Source organism: Mustela putorius, unplaced genomic scaffold (assembly GCF_011764305.1).
Source record: "Mustela putorius furo isolate JIRA1106 unplaced genomic scaffold, ASM1176430v1.1 tig00001118_pilon_pilon_pilon, whole genome shotgun sequence".
In the NCBI taxonomy this organism is placed as follows: domain Eukaryota; kingdom Metazoa; phylum Chordata; class Mammalia; order Carnivora; family Mustelidae; genus Mustela; species Mustela putorius.
The window spans coordinates 3,115,168-3,138,098 of record NW_025421577.1 but is presented as its reverse complement, the minus strand read 5'-3'; the positions used below and the strand labels follow the sequence as shown (position 1 = coordinate 3,138,098).

At 41.2% G+C, this 22,931-nt stretch overlaps 1 protein-coding gene across 3 annotated transcripts in view; it reads right to left on the bottom strand.

The window, feature by feature from the left end:
• The window catches only part of CHRM3 (cholinergic receptor muscarinic 3), a 502,834-nt gene that overhangs the window by 225,798 nt on the left and 254,105 nt on the right, over positions 1-22,931 (bottom strand). For 2 of the 3 annotated variants that reach the window (XR_006608794.1, XM_004774773.2), the window contains exon 4: positions 7,953-8,055. The exons of the other annotated variant lie outside the window; for it this stretch is intronic. The gene's annotated coding sequence lies outside the window, so the exon portion shown is untranslated. The remainder of the gene's footprint in view (positions 1-7,952; positions 8,056-22,931) is intronic. 3 annotated transcript variants of the gene reach the window in all.

Here is a 22,931-nt window from a genome sequence, read left to right as displayed (position 1 = left end):
GGTCTCTTGCTTCAGGATCCCTGTCAAAACATTAAAATAAGTACACTTTGATTTTATTATTTCACAACTGATCTTTCTAGACACTTGGTCTTGGGGGAAAATCCTCAGATGATGTGCCTTGGGGACCTGTAAGCCCTGAGTCGAAAAGTAGACATTCTATTTCACAACAAAATATGGAGAGAACCATGCAATCCACTAGTCCTATGCACACCCAAATTAGGAGATGTCAGCATGACTGAACAGAAAAGGCAAATACAACATAAAACATTTAGGGACCATTTAAAATTATGATTGGCTATTTTCTCCCTAGGAACAATATATAAAGCTTAAAATGGATGAATCACTATATGTTGAGATCCCCAGGTGGACATGAGGGACACAGTATAATGTCACTCTAATCTATCTTCAGATAATTGCTTAGCAGTTATTCCCTCCAGCTGACATTTTATTTAAATTAAACCTAATACATGGACTATATTATCTATGTCTCTTGGCTAAAGAATGAAAAGATTGTAGCCTCTGACCTTTAAAATATTTTCTTTTTCTTCCTTTTTTTTTTTTTTTTTTTTTGGTAGGAGTCAGGAAACTTTTCTAAAAACATGTTGAGGAAGGTAAAATTCTTTGAGCAAACGCAAGGCATATCCACCACATTTAAGAAAAATTACTCTTTGAAAGTCTTAAATCACATTTACCAATGTGTCTCTTCATAAGCCTGATGAGCTCGTCCTACAGGTTTCAAATGAAACCCAACTGCTTCCTGAAGATCTTGAGTCAGCACGTCAAGACCCTCCCTGCCCAGCTCCCGATCTGCCACCCCGAATGACTCCTTACCGGATCGGGACTATCTCATGGCTTCTCCGATCCCTGAGTGGCTTCCTCTGGCCGAGCAGCAAGGCTTCAGTCCTTAACAACTCCCACCCTAGCCTGGCAAATTTTCCCGAGTGATGCTGGTTCTTGAGCTCCTTTGGTCTCATATAGAGACCACTCTCTAAGCAAAGGTTTCTGCTTTCTGCTAGCCTTAGCTAGTGTCCAAACAATGTAATTAATTCAACGTTGGATACTTTATAGCTTCTCATCAACTCTTCGGATTCCTTTCTCTTGGATTACTCTGTGTGTGTGTATGCCTAGGTATTTTGTTACAAGCAGATGAATTAGAGATAATTCATGGATTACATATATAGTATGTGTGTGTGTGTGTGTGTGTGTCTGTGTGTGTGTATTTAGGTATTTTGTTATAAGCAGATGAATTAGAGAGAAATATATATTTAAAAATTACCAGTCACTACATGTCACACAAACATTATGAATTTTTAAGAATACTAACACAAACAACCATATGCAACTCTTTTAAATGGTGATCCTTTCCCAAAGCAGAGAGAAAATAATTTATTGTGAATTTCCATATAAGGGGTGATTTTTTGAGAAAAACAGTCCTATTTTAAGTAACCTTTTTTTCTTAAGATGAGAAAGTACTTTTGCATGAAATATGCTCAATTTATGTTAATACAGCCCCTTCTTTTGGTGATTATTTTGCCTCGCTGGGATCAACTTAGGAATTTCAAGTATTATATGTCCAAAAACTGGCGCTCACATTAAGTTGGAGAGACCGGTTGGAATGCGAATCCATGGCATTCTGGATGTTAGGGCAAAAAGGAAAAGAGAACCGAAGAAAGAGAGAACTCCACCCACCAGCACCTTCTCTCCCTCTGAGGGTGAGCTGACCCCTGGAATATGTTCCACAACCATGCTTAGCAGCATCAACATCCCTAGGGTTCTTGTCTCCGTCACGTTACATACTTTTGTTTTCAGGGCTTGAATCGACACATAACAATAGAAAGGAACCTCAAATCTTCTCCAAGCAGATAACTCTCTGATACCCCTCCCAAATACTCCACTAGGAGTTCATCTAAGTACCTCATATTTTTCACACTCAAACCCTAACTCAAGACCCCCCCGCTCCACAAACTTGGCCTTCCTACTCCATATCCTACTCTATGAACGATGCTGAAACAGATCCTTGTGTACTTACAATCATTCTCCCTATTCTTGTAATAATAAGCCCCCCAGACTCTTGGCTGGTCTCACAGAGACCTTCCCTAAGAAAGAGACATATACTGGTCTACACCTCACATCCCTGTAAATTATCGATGGATGTCACCCCTTCTCCAGTCTATTCTTCACAGAAAAGTCAGAATGAGCCTTCTATAAAATCTTTAGATTATGTCTTTCAAAGGCTTCCCAGGTCATTTTGCTTAGAATTCAAGGTCCTACAGTAGTCTACTTGGCCTTGCATGATCTGCTCCTTGTCCACCAACTTCTGATTTGACTCCATTTTCTCATGGTTTTCCTACTCTCTAACCCAGGCTCCTGACTCCTCCCTGCCATGCTCTTCAACACTTCCAGCACACTCCTACCTCAGGGCCTTTGCAGATGCTGGTCCCGTGCCCTTCTTCTGGTCTCTCTTCCAATGTCACATTACTAAAAAGGACTTTTTGAACAATCTCTTTAAAAGAATGTTGCACCACAAGCCTATCCCACCAAGATTCTCCATTGCTTTAATACCCTTACTAAGACTGATCTCCCTGACCCTCAACATTTGATGTGTATCTCTGTACTTTCTCTCTCCTACTGTGACATGACATCCAAAAAGGCACAGCTTTTTGTTTTATTCTCTATCACAGCCTCAGTGCCTATGGATGTCTGACACAAAGCATGTAGCCAGTAAATGTCCCAGTTTTAAGATCCCTCCAAAAGAGGAAACATACGTTCTAGGAAGACGTAGTGCAACTTACAGGACATTCCAAATACAAAATAATCTTACATTTGGGGACTGATTTTATGTTTTGTAACCCGCAGCATTATAAAAAACCTAATTTATAAGTCCTGCTATTTTACAATTCTTTTCACTCCAATTAAAAAAAATTCTAATCAGAGAAATTTACATTTTTAATCATGTTCTCATCACCTTTTTATGCAAATGTTTATTTAGCCCATGCCTGGTTGTAAATCCTTCTCCGCACAGAGGAAATGCTGGAAGCTAAGGCAACAATTGGTCCTATTAGTATTTTATTACTCATCATTCCTCCTGCATGTTAATGTGTGATGCTTCAACTAGAATCCTCCCCCCCAAAAAAATTAACTGAAAAAAATCTCATTCTGTGTTTTTCAAGAAAACAAATTAGTAACATTCAAGCAGATCGCATTTTTATGCAATTGTTATTAAAAACTCCTGTGGAGAGAATTAAAGAGGTTTACGCTACTTTAAAACAAACTAGGACTAATATCTATCTATATTTGTTTATCTGTTCTCTTTATAATACAAATATATCTTCCAGAATATCTTTTAATTATTATTATCTTCAACCTTTGGTTTTTGAGTTAATCCCCCCTTTTTTTAAGATTTTATTTTTTAAGTCATTTTTATATCCAACCTGGGGCTGGAACTCACAACCAAGATCAAGATTTGCAGGGCCTTCCAAATGAGTCAACTTGGAGTTCCCTTTATAACAACACTGTGTGTTGTTACATGACAAATGCAATCTAGTTTCAAAGTGAAGTTTCAGAACTAGTGAGAAAAACAACTTCATGTATCAAGGGCTTCTAGAATTGTGCAGACATCATATCCATTCGGACCATCTACTTGGATGCATCAGAAGCTCTTCAGCTGTTCACGAGTACAACTCTTTCTTTACCAGACTAGTATCGATAGCCACTCTGTAATGTTCTACGTGTTCAGGTTTGTCCACATGACTTTAGCAGTTTCAAAAGATAAGGCACTTCCGATAGGAGTTTTTAGACTATAACATCTCAACATGGCAGGGAAAAAATTAAAGATGAAAATATTGGCAAAGAAGAAGGAAGTAACCATCCATGGCTTTAATAACATCAGAATGAGTTGCTAACAAAATATGAGCTTTCCTGGCCCTTTGACTTTGTCCAAATCCTTTAAAAATGATGCCCATCGTTCTGCTTCGGCAGAGCACATCAGATACAGTCTCTGATCTGATGAATTACCATTTTCATTGCTCATTATTTCATTTGTGTAGTTCACTGGCCAAGTCACTTCCTTGCTTGTGTCTAAAAGTAAAATGCATTGGAATTATTCATTCCACAAATTCCATAAATATTTACTAACATCTAATGCGGAGTCCAAACATGGAGGGTCCTGGAAGACTATGTTTTGTTCTAAAATACTCACTCTCAAGACTCATCATGAAGTGCTAGGGGAATGAGATGAATAAGAAAAAGTCAGATGTACTATAAATATCTGTGACAAAAGTGTATTGTTGGAACCACTTTACATATTAAAACAAAATAAGACAAACATTGATAAGGAACTTGGTATTATCAAGCACCATAGTGTGTCTGACCTATAACAAACACAGGATGTATTTATCTTTCATATTCAATTTTTAAAGTTAATCTGGACCAGCTGTAGGTCAGTTTTAGGGAAACTCTGATTAAAGAGACATCAAGGCAAATGAAAAAAAGTCATAGAAAATACAAAGAAAGTACACTTAACCCAAGGTTCATTTTAGGTACTATTAATTTCTCTCTCAATAGCTGTTTCATGTGGTGGCAATATGGTAGATTTTATAGAGATTTTAATCTTCCTCTGTCCAGAACCCAGAGACTCGGGGATATAAGGAATTCGAAAAAAAAATGGCTTTATATTATTTGAAAAGCTTTGCCTGCACTAATGTAAAACTCTAAAACATAAGGGGCATCGCTGCCTGAATCCTTTCAAATAAATTCCTAAAACAGCATGAAAAGAATCTGTGGCCTTATTAAAGCTCAATTCGCCAGAGAGAATTCTACACAAGACCAATCCACCTTGAGGACAAAAGGAAATGCAGGGGCATCTCTTAAGCACTGTCCTGTCCTGGGTCTCTAAGGACACTCAGTGTCTCTGTGTTTGTCTCTCTCTGCGTATTTTGTCCTCCTTCTGCCCGCCACCACCAAACAGACCTTTAGGAGAAAGATAGTACTGTGCAGGCATGCTATTTGTTAAATTAGTTCCCCAAACGCACTTTAGCTTCACGGATGAAAATAATTTAGGGTAAAGAAGGTGTAGCTACATTGATAACCTCACCACTGGTCTCCATTACCTGAATGTCAAGTGCACATTTTTATTATGTTCTTAATGTATGCAGCTTCTTGAGCTTTTTAATGATGTAAATAATGAAATGCCCAAGGTTCTATGTGGAAGACAAAAGCATGAAATAAAAGTTGATTACGCCGTGTACAAGGGGCACTGACACAGATCCAAGTTTCCACTCTGCAGCAAAGCACCTTACATTTATTGATTTCTTTTAAAATTCTGATTAAAATAGCATCGCTATCCTTCAAAGGGTGTCCTTTTTGATGAAAGCATTTTGATGACAACTTATCTCTGTCCCTTCCAATGGGAAGGGCAACATCTACAGGGATAGGTGTTTAGAATCTAAAGGAAAGATTTCAGTGGCTGAAACAGTGGTTTATAAAGTCACTGGACAGTCACCATGAGTGCACCAAGATCTCTGGTGCAGCTCAGATAAATATTGGATTTATCTTCTGTATCAGTGAAAACAAAGGCCTGTATATCTGAGTCACAGATGAAATGATCCCAGCTATAACCATCACCTCCCCACCTAACAAACACATGCCCCAAATCCTGTTATTCTGCCTAAAATTTACCACGAGGGAGGGACATTTAATAAACTACGGTGGCTGTGCCATAAAATTAATCTTATAATAGTGTCACTGACAAATTACGAAATCTCTTTGCTCCTGATGGTAACAAGATACCAGGAATGCATTAAGTTGCAATTGGTGGGAGACGTCAATAACATTTTAGCCTCCGAGTCACTGCCTGGTGGCAAGCAGAAGATTAGTCCAAGGACTGATGCACAGATGGAGGAAAATTGCCTCGGTATCTTCAGCTACACCTTCTAGGCACTTTCTTCCATTTGCTCCTAAAATTCAGTGCCTCAGTGCCTCGGTCTTTCAACAAAGCCTGAACTTGGTCTTCATCCCACCGAAGCGTTAAATGATCATTAGCAGTTTCCTTCATTTCTCTTATTATAACTGAAGAGGTGTAAGCAGAACTGACCAGACAATTTCCTATTTATAAACAATCACGCTGGCTGTTGGGTGGAGAACAGATTGAATGGGGGACCAGAACAGAGCGAGAAGGTGATTTGGGGACCATGGCTGCATATCAATGAGACAAGGAAGTGATGGATGCCACATGTACCTGGGGGGAGAGGGTGTGTGTGAAAACTAACATAGAGACGAATGGAGATTTCGGAGCAGTGGTTTGAAACCCCAGCTGCACCTGTAAATCATTTGAAGAGCTTTTTAAAAATTCCAAAGCTCCAGCTCCACTCTGAGATTTGGACTTAATTTTCTGGGTACAACCTGGGCACCTGCATCTTCTCACCCTGAGGGCTGAGAACCACCGAGTCTGCGCTAAACTTGAACAACTAGATGGGGTAGATGTGGAGAGGTTAAGTAGAGGGAATATTCTCTTCTATGGCAACTAGATTTCTAAAATGAGTAAGTGGTTTAATGGCAGTGCCAGTGACAGAGAAAGAGGAGACTGGGGACCCAGATTTTTATGTGAACTCTCCTGGTTTTTTGACTTGGTAATTTTGAAAAACATATACATATCCATTTTGTGTAAGTCACAAAACCCAATAAAAAAAAAAAAAAACTGAGAAGGATCTGACATGTAGGTGACCAGTTGCAAATTCTGTTTAAATCAGGGAGTTAAACTCTAATTATGGATTTCAGACGTTCACAGAATAGGAGTGAAATTCTTTGGAGACTCTTGGAAACACGTAATTAATTATCTGATCCTTCATTATGAATAAAGGTGACCTGGTGTACTTGATACATTGTAACCCTCCCTCCCTCCCTTCCAAGTCGAGTTATAACACTCTTTGTAAAGCAACATAAAAAAATTTTTGCAAGGTAGTGGGTTAAGTAGTAAAGCTAGATCCTCATATCTGATTAACTCTCAAGTCTGTGCTGCTTCCCAAAAGTGATTTCCAGCACTTTTTTTGGGGGGGGGAGTTATAGAGTTTTAATTTTGAAAATATAATTTATGTAGATAGGAGTTTTAAAAAATTTATGTCAGTATCTCAACAAAGCCTACCATATTTCTAATAATATTTTAAAAGTTGAATACCAGAACATGATGAATCTTGTAACCAAGGATCCTTGATGGTATCACCAACCTTGATGGTAACACCACACACACACACACACGTGCACACACACATGCACACGCAGTAGTTATCCAAATAGTCTGAATCGGATCACATCAAGAGTTACATTTTAGAACATTTCCTTCAGGAGAATTCATTATATAGTGAAATTGTCAAACACTCTATACTTTGTTTCTTAAATCATATTTATATCGTGATACACCAAGGGAGTAATTGTCACAAACCTCAGAGATGAAGGGATCGCTTATTAATTCACACATGTAATTATTTAGTTCATAATTTAGCATTCAGTTTTGTCTAAGCCTGGACTAATTTTTAGGAAAAAAAAAAAGAAAAGACGTTTATACCTTTCTGTTGGACCTTGAACTATAGATATTATAATCATAAACATACCAGAGGATCTGTCATATCTCAAATGCTTGATTTCCATGAGATTGTAGATAAATCTTATTATTTGCAGAATCCTATGAGCATAGAATTTCCCCTCTTTCCTGGACTGAGAGTATGCTTACTATGTATCACATAAGAAAGAAAATAAAGGGGTCTTTGGGAGGATGGAAAGTCATGCTATAAACATATACTTCACAGTGGAAAAGACAAAGGTCATCTCTGACACAAAAATTTTACTCCTCAGGACATACTGCAATCTCAGTGAAGAACCAGAATGACAGGAACGGTTCCTGTTGCATCATAAATAGGATTCAAAACCATGGGGAAGCATCTGTGGAAAGTTTACATTACCTATTCCAGGTAGGATCCTTAAAGCAACCCAATTGATTAAGGACTCTGCTGTGTGCTGAATTTTTCTTGCAGGAAGAAAACAGGGGCCATGTCCCCAAGAAAGCTGAAGATCAAACAAATAAAGAAGAGGAAAATTAATCTAAATCAAAACAAAACATGAAGGAGGTTACTTGGATCACTAAACTGTGAGAGAGCATTTTATTTATTTATTTATTTTATTTTTTAAAAAGATTTTATTTATTTTATTTGACAGACAGAGATTACAAGTAGGCAGAGAGGCAGGCAGAGAGAGAGGGGAGGAAGCAGGCTCCCTGCTGAGCAAAGAGCCCCATGCGGGGCTCAATCCCAGGACCCTGGGATCATGACCTGAGCAGAGGCTTTAACCCACTGAGCCACCCAGGCGCCCCCAGAGAGCATTTTATTTATTTTTTCCCCGTTTTATCGAGATATAACACAACGTACATCTCAACATACGTTGTGAAATAATTACTGCTCTGAGTTTAGTTAGCAACCATCATCTCATACAGATATCTTAAAAACAAAGCAAAAAAGAAAAGAAAAATAGTTTCTTTCTCCTGGTGATGAGAACTCTCAGGAGGTTTGCACCTTTGATCACCCTTCTTCTATTCCTCCAGAGATGGCATTTTAATTAAACGATAAATTCTATAAATAGAGATGTATGCCAGCATTTTCCAGATATTCATCAAGAAAACCTTTTCTTCTATAATACCTGTTGGCATCCTGCTGAATGAGTGAGTTACGTCAGCTATTGGGGGAACAATGAATTTGTGGAACCCACCTGTCCACACAAATATCACATCTGGCGGCCTCTGTCCTAGGGTCTCATGCCCTCAGTCTGAAACTTGCAATAATTGGGAGTACCTTATTAGCCTTCCCCCTTAATATGTATACATAATGCATATATATATTTGTATTAAAAAGCTAAGTGTTGAAATTCCTTCCTAAGTTTTATAGCAAATGAGCAAAGAATCATTCACCTAATTAATACAATTTATTTCATGGCAACAAGTACGTGACAATCACGCATCATTTTGATCAGCCTTTACCGAGTGAATAAGAGGAATCAGATATTGGGTTGGAAACTGAGTAAGACTTGGTACAGCCTTCAAAAAGCCTGAGCCCAGTCAAATGGAAGAGGCCACATTAGATGGAGATCTGATTACTTGCCCGACCACGGTACAGAGAGGGTACAGAGGGTCTTTAAGCCGAGTCTTGAAAGCTGAGTGGGAAAGTGGCAGACGGACAAAGGGACTTGGGGGCGGAAGGGAGGAGAAGGATATTCAAGTGGCATGTTCAAATGCAGGAAGCTGTGAGGGAGAATGGCATGTTCCGAAAGCCGCCTTAATGGGCGTACAAGAGTGTGAGGAAAATAGAACATACACAAACAAATGGCAGAACATCTTTTTATGGATTTCAATTACTATACATCAGCCTGACAGGACTAACAAAGACACCTGCCCCACCAAGTGTAGAGAATGTGACCCCTGTTCCAAAATCCTGTCTCCTTCTGGCTTCACAACCGCTGTAAGATAGGACAGTGGGACCCATGGTTGAGGGGAGACCGTGGTTGAGGGGTTTGCCCAAAGGACAAAGTCAGTCACATAGAGTGAGGCTGAAGGTGTGGGCCAGTCCTCCACTGGCTTCAAGGAGAGGCTCCCCAGGCCAGGATTCGTCAGCAAGTGCGTGTGGTACGATGAACGTCGTAGGGTCATTCCAGTCACCGTCCTGTTTCCTGTCAGGAGCTTTCTCGCTGTGTGTGGCAGAGGGGACTCTGGGCACAAGGACACCATCTCTAATATCACCCTTTCTGTTTCCAGCCTCACGAGTGCAAGTGTGGGTGGAAACACCAGATTGTGCTTCTAAGTGCGCACTTCTTCACCAGTGAGTTGGGTAAGTTCGAGGCTATGTGTCTCTGTACGGCCCATGGCAGGCAATGGTGGCTTCTGTGGGCTGCCCAGCCACAGTGGAAACACTGGTCATTCTGCCTAAACCCTGCTGGGATCCCTGAATTCCCTCTGTGGACTTATCTGTTATAGGAGCCTCCCTCAGGCTTGGTGGGATTTTGCAGTGGAAATCGTCAAGACTCAGATAACTTTGCTGATGCCCTGTGAGGATGAAGGGCTTTGATGTCGGTAAGAACTTGGAATGGTTGCATCCACACTCAGATGGGAAAAGAGGCCAGTGCTCACTTGTGACAAAAACGGGGCGAGGGGGTGCGGAGATGGGGGGAAAGCGGGTTTAGTGATGCCAAAGTGAAGATGCCTTGAGCGTGACACACAAAGGAAACGCTTGTGTAAGAAATAAAAAAATCAAAAGGAGCCCGTACCATTTGCCAGAGGATGAGAAAGAAGTACAGCTACCGAGGTTGGAAGAGACTGCAGACAACGATTCCCCTCCTTCTCCCTCCTCCTGCTTTTCTCTTTAATAAAATCCAGAAATGAAATCAGCTTAAAATATGACTTCCTCAGTTCAACTTCTCATCAGGAAGGTGAGAGACTGGAACATTTTCTGGTAGCCCCCCAAACTGCCCCACCCTCAAGGAAGAGGATAGCGACTTAGACTTTCAATGCTTTTCCGATTGAGAAATTATATGCTTAATGGGCTTTCTCATACCTGATAATGTATTAGGAATTATTTTTGCTTTCAAGAAGAATATCTTCTTGGAAAGACAGCTCCTGCTACAAAAACCCTCAAAGTGGATACCAATTCCAGGCCACCACTGAGCAGTAATGCCTGGAAAATGGACAGTGGAGGTATGTCAGACAATATCCAAATGATGGAATCATCCAGAATGCAGTTTCTAGCAATTGTCTTGCCTTTTGACTGCTTGACCTACTGTGCTTTTTTACCACAGAAGGAAGCTTATTCTTGGGTGGGATGCAACAGATAGAGTATTAAGATAAAGTATTTCCCAAAACCAAAAGAAAGTGGCAAAAAATCAGATTCTTTGAGAAACCCCCTAATGGAGGAAACCTGGAGATAAGACATTTAATAGAGAAACTGGACTATCCACAGAATCCTAGAATGGGTGATCTATGGGAAGACATCTGTGTCAAGTGTATTCCCCATTTGTTTGTGTGAACACTTAGTTAACTCATGGGGTCCAACAGATCTGAGCTCAGCGCTTTGCAATAGAACTCAACACTCCCTGGCAAGACACAGATCAGTTCCCTAGAAAATGCTGACAATGAGCCCGCATGGATGTAGACTCTGGAATGACAAAGCAGCTTCTGTGAAACTCTGTACCAAGAGAATCTGAATAGATAATTCTCAAAGGAAGATGTCAGGGGCAGGAGAATTGATAGAGGAGATGAGGGAGGCAGAGAGCAAGGGAAGAAGTAGTAATCATTCCCTTTTGCTGCTAACACATGAGACATCTCTTAATTCATCAAATCATTTCAATAACTTCATGAAGTGGGTCTCACTGTCATTAGTTCTTCATAAATGAAGAAACTGATTTTTTTTGAGAGGCTGATTGACAACAAGAAGGGGCCTAAGTTGGAATTTGAACCTGTGTTTTCTGATATTAAAGTGATTTCCTTGATTAAGCCTCACTAATAGTATGGCTTATATAAAGCCCTACATAAACTTTAAAACTCTAAGTAGCAATGAAAGAAATACAAATAAATAAAAAAGTGACACAGAATATGTTAAATAAAATTATAAATCATAAAATGTGAATGTAGATGAGATTCTTGGGAAAACAAATGATAAACTCATATATTTCTGGTGGTACTATAGATGTGTACAGCCCATTGAATCCCCAATCTCACCTATACCTATATTAAGAGTCCCTAAATATATTTATATCCTTGGATTTGGTAATCTTACAAATTATCCAAAATAACAATTCAAAATTAGAAAATGGCATACTTAGGAAAATGTTCACTGCAGCCTTATTCATTATAGTGAATAATGGAAACAATTTGTATATCCAATAGGGGAGAATCTAAAAAAAAAATGTTGCTATATTAACTCCACAGTACATTAAGTAAGCATTAAAGTAACAAATAAGTGTCAATATGGAGAATGATAAAGAACACCGTATATAAAATTGTATGTTCTGATTATAAGTAGGAACAAAATATATATGTGAGTAAATACTAGCTAGTGACCACAAAAAAGATAATAGTCATGCTAGGCTAAAGTAGCTATGAACACATTTAAGAAATCTTAATCCCCTTCTCACCGTATAATTTAAAATTGTACTCATTTAAAGTATCCATTGAATTAAAATACAGACCCACAAACACAGTATCATCGGAGTGTGTGTTCATGTGGTTAAATGGTTTCCAGCATCTACAATATTATTTTGTTACATCATTAACCATTTGATAGTGGAGGAAGAGGGAAGGAGATACACTTTGTATGATGCCAGGATAAAATAGACCTATTTTAACATAATGGTGAAAATCAATTGTTTTTATATTATGGCAGCCCATGAAAAATGAGATAAGATTACGATTGGTTGACATAATTGTCAGTGTATATGATTTAAAAATTTTTTTATAAACTGTATATGATTTTAAATGGCTCTATGACCAACAGTCTTTTCCACTGTGTATTATAGCTTTCATCTTCTCACAGTCCCTCCATCCCATTTCCTTTTTATTTTTAAAAGATTTATTTATTGTGTGAGAGACAGGCAGAGAAAGAGAGAGAGCAAACAGAAGTGGCAAGCAGAGGGAAAAGCAGGCTCCCTGCTGGGCAGGGAGCCCGATGCAGGACTTGATCCCAGGACTCTGGTATCATGATGTGAGCCGAAGACAAATACTTAACCAACTGAGCCACCCAGGAACCCCCCCCACCCCCCGCCCTGCCAATCCCATTTTCTAGGAAAAAAAGCTCAAGAAATTAGCTCAGCTATGGAATTCTTCTACTCCTTCATTTTCTGCTCTATAATGTCACCCATGTACCCAGCAAGGTCTCTTCCAACTCTGGGAAGTCATTTTGTCTTTGTCCAGGAAAGAAGCAGCATTTGAAGAAACAAAACCAAGTCCTCGGGCACTTGCTTCAGCCTCATGTAAGACTAAAGGTGAGCAAGCAAGCGTGCATCATCTGTCTCATACGGTCTCATGTTCATCTCTGTCCACTCTTGGTCTCATTCTTGGTTTTAGGCAGTAAACCTTAGCATTTGCTGCTCCTTTGTCTTCTAGAAGTGAGATGAAAATAGAGAAGCTTCTTGGAAGGCAAAGGTGCTTCCTAGTTTATAAATGTTACAAATCATTAGAAATTTACAAACCATGTCCCTGCCCTTCCCTCCACATTATACTTACTCATTTGTGCATAAAAAGAAACACAAATTAAGTGGAATTTAGGTACTGTTCTGTTTCTTTTGGACCAGTTAGCACCTCTGTTTACCTTCTCTTTCATTCTAAAATGTGTGTGTGTGTGTGTGTGTGAGAGAGAGAGAGAGAGATGCATAGTGGAAAGAGATGTGCCTTTAATAGATTTGGGAACAGAAAAAAAGTTGTTTGTCTCCAGACATGACTTTTTCTATCTGCTCTGACTATGGGGCAGGTTTCCTTATGGATCTGCGTGCTTTTGACTGTGCTGACATTATAGTTAAATTCACCACTGGTAGATAAGCCTTCTGCCTTTTCTTGATCTGCTCTGGTTGGGTAGACATCTCTGTTTAACTCATCTCGCCTCCTGCTGACAATGAAGCCTTTTCTGGGGGTGTGGCTGTGATGCCCCTTCAGCCTAGGGCTTCAGTGCTCAGGACAGAAGTGCCCTTGGCTACGTGATGGCACTCCAAGTGCCAGGGACAATTTGTCTGGCTATCTCAGGGTCCTATCTCTGCTACATAAGAACCCAAGTTTCCAGGCGTCCCTCTGACCTAGTGGGCTGAACTGCTGGGCTCACTGGGATGCTGTAGGAGGCTGCCCAGGACATAGCTTCCTGTCCTGGTGCACACCTCATTTTCACTGACACACCTCTCATTCTTTGGGCTAAAATGCCAAGAGACAAAGTTGGTAGGCACACACTCTGCAGCTTCATTTCCTCCCTTCCACTGTCATTCCTTTTTGGCAGAATTCCTCAGGCTCAGCAAAGGAGTATGCTTTCCCTTCTCTTTCTTGGCATCATATTCTCTTACTAGCAGAGAGTGAGCCTAAGGGTATTAAGTTGTCCCCCCCCCCCCCAAATAGAATATGACATGAGTTCTCTGGGCTTGGCTCTTGATAAACTTAAAAAAACAAAAAACAAAAAATTAGAAAATTAAAAAAAAAAAACAAAATTAAAAAAATGCCCTGAACAACTTTATAGCTATGCCAGAGTCACAAGAATGGAGTGTAACCTACATTGATCAGCTGTACCCCACAGCCCCCGCAAAAAGCACCTTAGAAGATGTACAAAATAAATAACTGTTTTCAGGAACCAGACAACAGATAGTGCAGGACTGTGATGACTGAAAGACAGGAAACTAATAAGCAAAGATAAGACAACACCTGTGTGTCTTTGTGTGGAAGAGATTTCTGGAAAGTGGGCAGAGGAACTGGGCAGAGGGTGGTTGCCTCCCTGAGTTGAGAAAGCGGTGATCGGAGTTTGAGGAGTCCAGAAAGCCTACATATAAGGTGCTCAATAAGGTGAGTTATCAGGCAATGCTAAATAAAATCTCAATTAGAAGTCATCCCACACCCCTAAAAATGGCTGACATTAAAATGAATGACCGTACTCATGTTGGCAAAGGCTCTAACACCCATATGTGGCTGAGGGGAATGTGAAATGGTACAACCACTTTAGAAAACAGTCTGCACTTTACTATGTAGTTAAACATATACTGTGTACATAGTTGAGCCATTATACTCCTAGTTCCTTTCCCAAGAGAGATAAAAACATATATCTGTACAGAGAGGGTTTCTTAAGAGAGAAAGAGATTAACACATGAGCAGAGCTCGAGGAGGTAGGGACAGAGGAAGAGGGAGAGAGAGAATCCCAAGCAGACTCCACGCTTCACATGGCGGTTGATCCCACGACCCTGAGATCATGACCATAGCCAAAATCAAGAGTCGGATGCTTAACTGAACCATCCAGGAGTAACTATACAGACACTTTTTAAACAAGACACTTTTACGTAAATGTTCATAGTAACTTCATTCACAGTTACACTGCACTGGAAAAGCAGATGTCCCTCAGCTGGAACAGAGAAGCAAATCTAGATAATATCAGACAATGCGATTAAAAAATGCAACAAAATGGAAAAAAATGCAACAAAGCGGGTGAACTGCTAATATTCCTGGATACCACCTGGAAGCCTCAAAAACACTATGCTGAGCAAGAGAAGCCAGGTAGAAAAATGTCTATCAGAGGGTTCCATTCTTACAAAACTCTAGAAAAATGAAATCTAATCAATGGGTAAGAAAGCTTAACAGTGATTGCCTGAGGCGACAGAAAAAGAAGGGCCATGAGGGAACTTGGTGTGGTGATAGTAATGTATTATACGACTTGACTTAGTGATAAAAACATGGTAGATAAATCTGGGGTATTTAGCTTTTTAATTTTTATTTTTTTTAAAGATTTTATCCATTTATCTGACACAGAGAGAGAGAGCGATATCACAAGCAGGCAGAGCATCAGGCAGAGAGAGAGGGAGAAGCAGGCTCCCCGCCGAGCAGAGAGCCCGATGTGGGGCTCCATCCCAGGACCCTGAGCTCATGACCTGAGCTGAAGGCAGAGGCTTAACCCACTGAGCCTCTCTGGCATCCCTGGGCTATTAAAAAGATTTTATTTATTTTAGAGCTAGACATAGAGAGAGAGAGTGGGGGAAGGGCAGAAGGAGAGGGAGAGAAAGAATCAGACTGAGCACTGAGCACAGAGGCCAACACGGGGTTCGATCCCAGGACCCTGACATCATGACCTGAGCTGAAATCGAGAGTCAGATGCTTAACTGACTGAGTGCCCCAGGTGCCCCAGATGAATCTGTTTAACCTCATCCAAATACACACTTAACATGGTGTTTGTTATCATATATACATTATACCTCAATATCGTTGGTTAAAATAAAACAACTGGCTTCTTAATTCTTTTAAAATACCAGAGATGATCTCTTCAAGATTAAATATTTTATCTTAAAAAACAATTTTGAATATTAAGATATTAATTTAGGGGCATTGGGGAATATGCACATCTTGCATCTGTTTTAAAATAATCCAGTGTCCATGGATCAAGGGGGCCACGTAGAAGACACAAGCTGTCTGTGTGCTGCTACATACTGAAGCTACGGGGTGAGTATGCTCCTCTGTCAACTTCGGAATGAATCCGCAGTTTTTTTTATCTGAAATATTTTTCAAACCTAACAGATTGCATTTCTTTAACTAAGATATTATCTTTAATATATTTTAGGGTGACATGTATGTTTTAACCTGCTCCTGTCCCTATGCTCATTCCCAGATAGTGTGGTGAAGTCTTTCTGGGTCTTTCTTATGTTTTCTCAACTGTCCTTCACTTTTCTCTTTTTATTTTTTAGTCAATGGCAGCTCTCAGATGCGAAACAACGTGTGTCACACATGTAAGTTAAGACCTGAATAATCTGAGGGGAAATGGGTTAAATCTGAGGCTGGTTCATTCTATGAAACGATAATGAATTTCAGTAAACCTGGCCTGCAGAAGAGAGGCTCTTTCAGGAATAAACAAAGTGTAGAGAAACACCCACTTGGTTCCATGAGCTGAATGTCAAGTCTGCTTTAACAAGCTGATAGAAACGGACAGAACCAAGAAGCCAGTTCAACACAGTGAACACCAAGAGACAGTCGTGAAAATTTTTCAAAGGGAAAGGAAGTGGGACTTCATTATCTTCATCCTAGTTCTCCCTTTGAAGGCATCAGAATTCTTGCTAACTTCAGGGAAAGTGAGTGGCAGGCTCGAAGTCACATGAGAGGGGTTTGGGTCCACAAGCACTGAGCCCTGTCCTGATGAACACAAGACTCTAACAGGCTCCACGTTGACAAAGCCTCCTAGCCTTTCCAGTGAGATCGAAGCTCAGAATGCAGTCCGTCAGCATAGAAACTGATGAACAAAGTAGAAGGCAGTGTTCAACTACGTAGGCAGGGATGCCCTTTAGAGAAACTAATGTCCCCTCCAGTTTCTTGGTGTTGTACAAAATGGAATATGGCATTTCCTTCTTGATCCTATTATCTCTAGAACCACCCATTCTTTCTGTTAATAACACCCCAAACTGTTTTTCTAATGAGCAAGAATGGACCAAAAAACAAAAACAAAAACACCCAAACCCAAAACCACGTACTGATTACCAACAAAGAACATACACTTCTGCAGTCACACTCTGATGTGATAAATTAGAGTTCTGTTTTCTAAAACCAACACATTATGGATGAACTGGGAACTGTTCTTCATGTTGAACTAGAACAACACAACACCAAGATGTTTAACAGTGCAAGCTGTACAGAAACAACACTTAATCCCATTATTGTGGGGCTCTAATATTCCTGTGGACACAGTTTTTTAAAATTTTAACTTAAACTCCTTGTAAAACATTTCACCTTAGTAACAGGAGCTTAAAGAATTCCAAAGGGAAGAGTATGACTATACAGAACAAGGGTCAGAAAAACATTTTAGGGGTGCCTGGGTGGCTCAGTGGGTTAAGTCTCTGCCTTAGGCTCAGGTCATGATCTCAGGGTCCTGGGATTGAGCCCCACATCGGGCTCTCTGCTCAGCGGGGAGCCTGCTTCCCTCTCTTTCTCTCTCTCTCTCTGCCTGTTTCTCTGCCTACTTGTGCGCTCTCTCTGTCAAATAAATAAGTAAGATCTTTAAAAAATAACTTATTTTACTTTTGTAAAGATTTTATTTATTTATTTGACAGAGAACTAGAGAGAGAACACAAGTAGGCAGACAGACAGAGGGACAAGGAGAAGCGGGCTCCCTGCTCAGGGAGCCCCTCGATCCTAGGATCCTGGGATCATGACCCGAGCTGAAGGCAGCCACTTAACCGACTGAACCACCCAGCCGCCCCCAGAAAAAAATTTAGAATAGAAAAGTCTTACATTTCTTTCTTTTCCAAGATGTTCTGTATTTAATTATTCTGAAGGACCTCAGGTAGAGAGTACGATACGCTAGGGATCTAACATTTCTGTGGATGTAAAGAAGTAAATCATTATCCTTGCCTTTGGGAAGTTTACATGGTTTTTTGAGCAAAAAAATAATCATGTCATCAGAATAATGATAGAAAGTTACATATACACACATATAATACATGTATGGTGTGGGTCCGTCCGTCCATCCATCCATCCATCATCCTCCAACGTGGTGCTCAGTGTTATTGGGAGTGAGTCCTATAACACTGTGGGAAAGCCGTAGATCCATAAAAGATAAACTGAAAAAGAAGGAAATGCTTTCTAGGAGATAAGCTAGATCTTAAATTCTGGGTATAATTCATAAAATAACAGAGGAGGGAAGTGCCTCAAGGATAAGGGGGGGACAATAAAAACAAAGGCAAAGAATCAAGAATCAAGATGATATACTGTGGGACCAACGGCAGAATAACATTGAGCTCAGTTAAAGGAAATTAGGCTGGAGCCAGACTGGGAAAAGCCTTGAACGCCGGTCATTAGGAATTTGTGGTTTATCCTGAGAGCAAAGCAGAGTCACTCACTGAACATGTTGAGTAGAAGGCTGATGGGATAGAGATCGTTATGTGAACGAGACTTGTAATCAATGCTGAATACGAACCAGGAGCCAGGGACCAAAGAAGTGGAGGCCAAATGAAATTTGTAAAGTACATCCTCAAATGATGAATGAAGAACATTTCTAAGTAGTAGTAAATTCTCAATAAAATTAGGTGCTTTGAGAGTGCCTGGGTGGCTCAGTGGGTTAAAGCCTCTGCCTTTGGCAAGGGTCATTGGGCTCTTTGCTCAGCGGGGAGCCTGCTTCCCCCTCTCTCTCTGCCTGCCTCTCTGCCTCCTTGTGATCTCTCTCTCTGTCAAATAAATAAATAAAATCTTAAAAAAAAAAAGGTGTTTCAAGTCTGCACACATTGCCGAATTTCGAGACAATTCAACACAAAACACTGATTCCATATCTTTTGGGAGTTGTGGGAGAAAGACAGCAGGTTTTATACCAGAGTTATGAAGTTATAGGAACACAGAGAAGGATGGGTTCAGTTCTCATCAGGCAGGAGGAGGTGGGAGATTCCTGCTGGATCCTGCAAAGTGGGGTAGAGTTTTGAGAGAAAGACAAGGGAGATGAGGGGATTCAGGTGCAGAGGAGCACAGGAAAATGTCCAGAGGCTGCATTAGGGAACAGGGTATATGGCCTGCCTGGTGCATCTGTACTTACGGAAGCGGCTCTTGCAAAAGGAAAGATAGAGGGGAGGCTTCTTCAAGGAAATCCCCTTTGGGTTTCCGTCTCCTTATGGAGAGCAACATTTTATAGCTTGAATTCACACTGAATTCACGTCAAAAGTTGAAAGATAATCAATCTGTAACAGGGAGCTGAAACAGAATCGTGACGGGGCTCAGTCAACAGTGGGGATCGTGAGGGAAAAATGAGGCCTTGGAAGAGCTGAAGGACCACACCAAGAGTCCAGGCACACAGCGACTGACGCAGATGCCGAGGCAGGGCTGGAATGGAAGGGATGGGCGCTGAAGAGCCTCATGAAGAACACAGTTGACTAGATGTTGATACTACAAGATTGCTTCTGATCGCAAGATCGCTTCTGATCGCTGAGGCATCCATTTCCAAGACACCCATCTCAAGTCAACATACTACCACTGTGGGACATGGCTGCTCGTAAAACCCCCAGCAAAGGAACCAGGCCTCTCCCACACATGAAGTTCCCCTTCTATAAAGCCCTGGGTCACTGAGGTAACCGACCACCTCAGTGATCCCAAGCTTTCCTACCTAAGCCGTACTTCCCACTTTCATGTTTTAAATGTGTCCCTCATGAGCCCATTAACTCATGGACACCCCATCCCTGGACCCAAAAAAGGGGGCTCCCTCTTCCTACCCATGACTTCACTGTGGGCCCCTGGGTGTCCCTTCCACCTTTTAGAATCTGTGAAGAATAAATATTCTTCCTCAAAGTTCCCCGAAGATTGTTGCGAGATGTGTTTTGAAACTCTAAGAACTAGAAGGACTGGTTGAGCCCCAACACTGGCTCTGACCGGCGAAAAGTCAGTGGGGGGGCCTCAGTGCAGGTCCTATGGGCCCAGGTGACTCCAGCAGGCAGAGACCAACACAAGAACTTCTCAACTGAACAGATATAAAAGTGAAAGGAGGTTATTCACATATTTTGAAGGCCCAGTTACCAGGAGAACAGTAATTCCTTTGAGATAAAAAGGAGAAGGAAATGCACTCGTGTGTGTGTGTGTGTGTGTGCGTGTGTGTGTGTGTGTTTAAATTTCAAGAGCAATGTAAACAGTTCTGTGTTTCAGAGCTGTTAATTTTGATGGAAGGGTGACTCATTCGGTCATTTAAACAATTAACAACACAGAAAGTAAGCCTTGGAGAGATAGTTTAAAGATTAAAATATACAGGCGACCTACCTGCCCGACAGCTATGAGAGTTATGTGAGCAGAAACATGCAGAATCGGAAGGAAAGAGTTTAAGACAGGAGAGGAAGACTCATTCTTAGGGAATAACTATTTTAGGAGGCAGGAGGTGGAAAAGAAGACTCCAGCCAAAACCCCAGAACCAACTAGAGAAAGTGGAAAAACACAAAGATTCTCAGATATAACTGATGGCAAGGTTAAAAAAAAAAAAATGGTAACAATTGCCTCAAATTCTAAAAAGGTTCCAGGTAGAAAAGCTGGAAAAACTGGTTAGGTTAGAGAAGAGAAGTGTTCACTGAAAACCATTATTTTGAGAAAATGAAGAAAGAGAAGCCAAATGACGGTGAGTTAAAGGGCAGGGGACACAGCGGAGTCTTACGGTGAAGGGAACACAGGAAAATGCATGCTCGCGGGGCAAGCAGTGGGGCACTGAAGGATTTTATTTATTTTTTTCAAAGATTTTATTTAGTCCTTTGAGAGAGAGAGAACACAAGCAGGGGGAACTGCAGGCAGAGGGAGAAGCAGACTTCCCGCTGAGCAGGGAGCCTTACGTGGGACTCGACTCCATGACCTGAGCGGAAGTCAGATGATCAAGACCTGAGCTGAAGGCAGACGCTTCACCAAATGAGCCACCCAGGCACCCTGGGCACTCAAGCATTTTTTAGAATGAGTGAAAAGAAGGCAGGGAGGTGAGGTCATCCAACATTTAAAAGATTTTAAGACAAGATTTGAATTTTTAAAGTTTAAAATACCAGGGTAAGGAAACAGTAGTAAGCTCAAAGGGCAGATGTCCAAGGCCAGAGAGATAGTATGAAGAGTCCGGGTCGAAACGGGGATGTTTTTGAAGAGACACTTCTCCAGAGACAGATGGAGGGATGAGAGAGCCGCAAGGTAGGGCCGGACGTGTTGAAGATGCCTACAGGGCACATGTGTGAGCTCTGGGTTCCTCAGAAAAGCAGGTGACAGGGTATCCTAAGAGTAGTTGGGTTAGAGGGACAACATGGAGGTTTGGGGGTGAAGAGTGAAGGAGAACTGGCAAAGCCACTGTGATGAGGAGACTCGGACATTCTAGAAGGCCGACAGGAGGCCTGCTGAAAAGCCAGGAAGACCCACATTCACCATGGGCCTTGTCTACATGGTTTGTGGGAGCTTCCAATAGTGTCTTGTGATAATGACATAGGAGGAAAGCTTCATGGAGAGTGACCGCGGAGGCCTGAAGAGGGAAAGAGGCTGGGGTAAGAGAGAAAAGGGCAGGGTGGGGTCGGACGAGGTCTGTGTTATCTGAAGGGGACTCACAGAGCTGCCTCCCCAGGAGACTCTGAGGAACGAAAGGACCCACAATTCACGAGGAGAGACTCTGAAGTAAGGAATGTGAGAGAACAAAATAGACACTGAAAGGGGTCCTTCTGCCAAAGGAGTGAAGGCGATTGTTTTCTCCCTCTCACAGAATAAAAAAGGAACATGTTTGGAAAGTATCTGGATACACACAGAGGGCCTGGTTTGTTCGAAGGAAGCAAGAACCAGTGTGCTTGGGACTTTCATTCTAGAGCACCAAGAACAGGACCACACACAAGCTAGAATGTAAAAAATGCTTTTGGTACTGTTCAATCAGTGATAAATCAAACATGGAATAAAGCTACTTTCCTTCTCAAACTATACACATGAGCTAACAGAGCTGGTTGAGTAGGACGACTTACTTGAAGATAGTGCTTTATAGTAAGAAACAAGGAACTCTGTAAATATTTACAGACAAAGAGGGTTCTTGGACAAGTGAATACTCATCTATTGCTTTCTGATGTCAAATTTTGGTAGCTTTCTTCTGGGGGCCAGAAGGGACACCCTAAAGATAAACCTGACTATCATGTAAACATGGTGTCATGACTAAGAGAAAAAAGAGACGAATTTTCAAAAGTGTTATATATTTTAAAAGTTATTTTTTGATATTTAAGAGGTTTTCACTTACCACCCAAGACAGCATGCCACTGGTTCCCTAGCCTGGTGAAATCAATAAAATTCTCTTAAAGAAGAAATTTCTTTCTTTCTTTTTTTAAAAAAAATATTTATTTATTTATTTGAGAGAGAGACAGTGAGACAGAGCATGAGCGAGGAGAAGGTCAGAGAGAGAAGCAGACTCCCCGTGGAGCTGGGAGCCCGATGCGGGACTCCATCCCGGGACTCCAGGATCATGACCTGAGCCGAAGGCAGTCGTCCAACCACCTGAGCCACCCAGGCGTCCCAAGAAGAAATTTCTTAAAAAGGAAAAATTTCAGAGTGCCTGGGTGGCTCAGTCATTGAGCGTCTGTCTACCTTCAGCTCAGGTTGTGATCCCGGGATGCTGGGATCAAGCCCTGTGTGGGGATCCCTGCTTGGCGGGAAGCCTGCTTCTCTTCTCCCTCTCCCACTCCCTCTGCTCATGTTCCCTCTTTCACTCTCTCTCTCTGCCAAATAAATA